Below are 3031 nucleotides of genomic sequence, written 5' to 3' on the forward strand. Positions count from 1 at the left end.
CATGTATGGCCTGTGGTGAAACATAATTGGCTTGGCCTCATTTTTGGCTACTACCATTTTGCCATGCACTCTATACTTTAACCAAAGCAGCATGTGAACATTTTCCAAACATAGCCATTTTGGAAATGATTCCACCTTTGGCCTGAAAGGCGGTGTTCATTCCTTTTTGAATATCAAACAAATCACTCCATTTCCACGCTATGACAAGGACTGAACTGTTGTTAACATCTCCCAAAAATGTTTTGCATACTTTCCACTACTATAACTACCACCTACCTTCAGCGAGTGGTTATTGCACATTGATGTCAAATACAGCCAATGGTAACATTAATGTGTCTGAATCATGTGTGTGTGTGTGTGTGTGTGTGTGTGTGTGTGTGTGTGTGTGTATGTCAGAGATCTCCTCCCAAACCCTTGGATCGATTTCTACCAAATTTTGCATAGAAATGGCTTGTTCAAAACTAAGTTTTATAATCTCCTAGCTACAATAGGAATTGAATACTGGCAAAAAATTTATTTTTCCTTCCCCTGGTGTATAGGCTCCCTTCATGATATTCATGTGGTGCAGGAACAGTATCAGCCTGCCAAGTTAACCTTTGCTGGGCAGCCTACATGTTAGGAGCAAGAAACAGTTTCCAGGCTCCAACATATAGCCTACCCTTCATGAGAGACATGCTGTGTTTGAATAGTAGCCTGGCTTGTTTAATTATACTGCGTCACATGGCGACCTATACTTCAAGGGCAAATAAATTATTTTCAGGTGCCTGATGTGTAGCCTGCACTGTGACAGGTATGTTGGTAGATCATATGGGCCTACTTTACTGAATGGTGTTGCTGGGGTTACAGGTGCCAACGAGCAAGGCTGGGAACAGGTTGAGAAAGATAGAGGAGGCGACGGACAGGGAGGGGGTGAGGAAATGGATAGAAAGAGGGGAAGAGGGGGAGATGCAGATGGAAGGTGTAAAGCTGAAGCACATAGGTGAAGAAGGATGAGGGGGTGCTGGAAATGGAAAAGGAGAGGAGAAGGAGCGGAGAAATTGGACAAAGAGAGGGGAGAATGACAAAGATATGGGAGAATGAGGTGGACTGACAGAGGGCAGAAGAAGAGGACACAGGGGGGAGGAAAAGCATTCGGTATATGTGTCAGATGCATACATATACAAGGACATTTGGAGCAAGATAATCAACAGCAAAGTTAGGTCCCACGTTTGATCAAAAATTCTGGCTTTAGTTCAGATTGCCATCTACTGATGAATGCCAAATGATAACATTTCCGAATCTTCTTTATAACCTTTGCATACTAGTGAGTGAACACTGTTCCAATCTTAGGTTCATGTGCCCTGTGCTAGTGACACTTTCATCAGCAGTCTTCGAGAAATTAACAATATCCATAGATACTGAATTTACAGCTACACAACTTAAGCACAGAAATGTCCCCATTAGCAACGCTTGCTTTCAGATTTGTGTTTACAGTGGACACAGTAATACCATATAGTAATTAGTCTAGCCGTCTCTTCAGTAAATAATAACTACTAGCACAACGAGAATAGTCTCTTCTCCTTGCACTGGCTCCTGAAAAGTGATCTGCTGCCTTTATTACACCGTTCACATCAACCGATTAACAAGCCTGGAAAGGACAGAATCGCGCAATTGGCATACCCTGCTCAGAATTCGATTCCACACAGTACCGTCTGATCACATTCAGAAATTTTGTGGATAGTATGAAGAGGTATGCAAATATTAGCTTCACGATAATTGTAGAAACGGATAATACGAACAACATAGTAGATTTTTTTCCAGCTATAATATCCAACAAACAGACACTGTCCGAGCAGGCCTCGAAGGCCCAGTGGTAATGACCAGCCGCCGTGTCAACTTCAGCCCTTAGGCGCCACCAATTACGGATTCAGAGGGACATGTTGTCAACACACCACTCTCCTGGCCGTTGATAGTTCTTTTGACCAGTGCTGCTACTTGTCAATCAAGTAATTCCTCGACTAGCCTCATAAGGGCTGAGTGCACCCATCTTGCCGACAGCACTCGGCAGACCTGGACGGTGATCCATCCGAGTGCTAGCCAAGCCCGACAGCGCTTAATTTCAGTGATCTGAAGAGAACCGGTGTTACCACTGTGGTAAGGCCGTTGGCTGTAATGTAAGACAGTAAGCAGTTGGCCGTTGGAAAAATTTGGATATCATACTGACATATGCCAAGCATCTCAAGGGGGTATACTGAACATCAATGAAAAAAAATTGATTTTCTCTTTATTCAAAAAGCAAAATTCAGTATATAAGTTTATTAGTTCCAGAAACATGGATATGCCAAATTGGATGATTCTTCTTCATACACCCTGTAGCATACAACAACAAACGAAGTGTAAATTGATAAATCTGCTCAAAGAAACATTTTTTGCAATCAAGTTACATACAATAGATTAAAATTATTTGTAATTGGTAATTCTTACTGCAGTGATTTTCTTGTGTTTATACCCAAAAGGTGTTATCTTATATTGGGCATATGAAACTAATATTACCAACATATCAAATAACAGTTAGATATTCACAATTGTAAGTGATGCTCACATGACCATTGAGTACTGCTTATCAGCTATTCTGGTTTTAACACATCTAGAAAAGTAAAGATTTGTAGCTACCAAACTAATACAGTAAACTAAATTGCTGCTGTATCTTAAAACTGCAGAATGAAACAAATAATACGACACCATAATTTGTTATGTATGGACCCTTTAACACCAAATTTTTTAGAGAGGCATACAAGGTCTTAAGCACACCAAAGTCTACATGGATAAGGAAAGTCAGAGAAAAGGTAGCTGTCACATAACAACTGAGAGCGGTAGGTGAAGGGTATTTAACAGAAACACATGGGAGAATAAAATATATTGGTTTATATTAATATCCAAGTTGAAACTTCGCTACAAATTTGGCTGCAATAAGAAGTCTCCTGCAATAAGAAGTCTACAACAAGTGATTAGCATCAGTTCCAACGAAGTGTATAGAGGAAAACACACACAC

General features: G+C 40.6%; 1 pseudogene; it reads right to left on the reverse strand.

The window, feature by feature from the left end:
* Positions 1 to 2028: 2028 nt before the first annotated feature.
* Positions 2029 to 2147, reverse strand: LOC126238192 (5S ribosomal RNA; annotated as a pseudogene).
* Between the last annotated feature and the right edge of the window lie 884 nt (positions 2148 to 3031).

The sequence above is a fragment of the Schistocerca nitens genome, chromosome 2, assembly GCF_023898315.1.
Source record: "Schistocerca nitens isolate TAMUIC-IGC-003100 chromosome 2, iqSchNite1.1, whole genome shotgun sequence".
NCBI classification, from domain to species: domain Eukaryota; kingdom Metazoa; phylum Arthropoda; class Insecta; order Orthoptera; family Acrididae; genus Schistocerca; species Schistocerca nitens.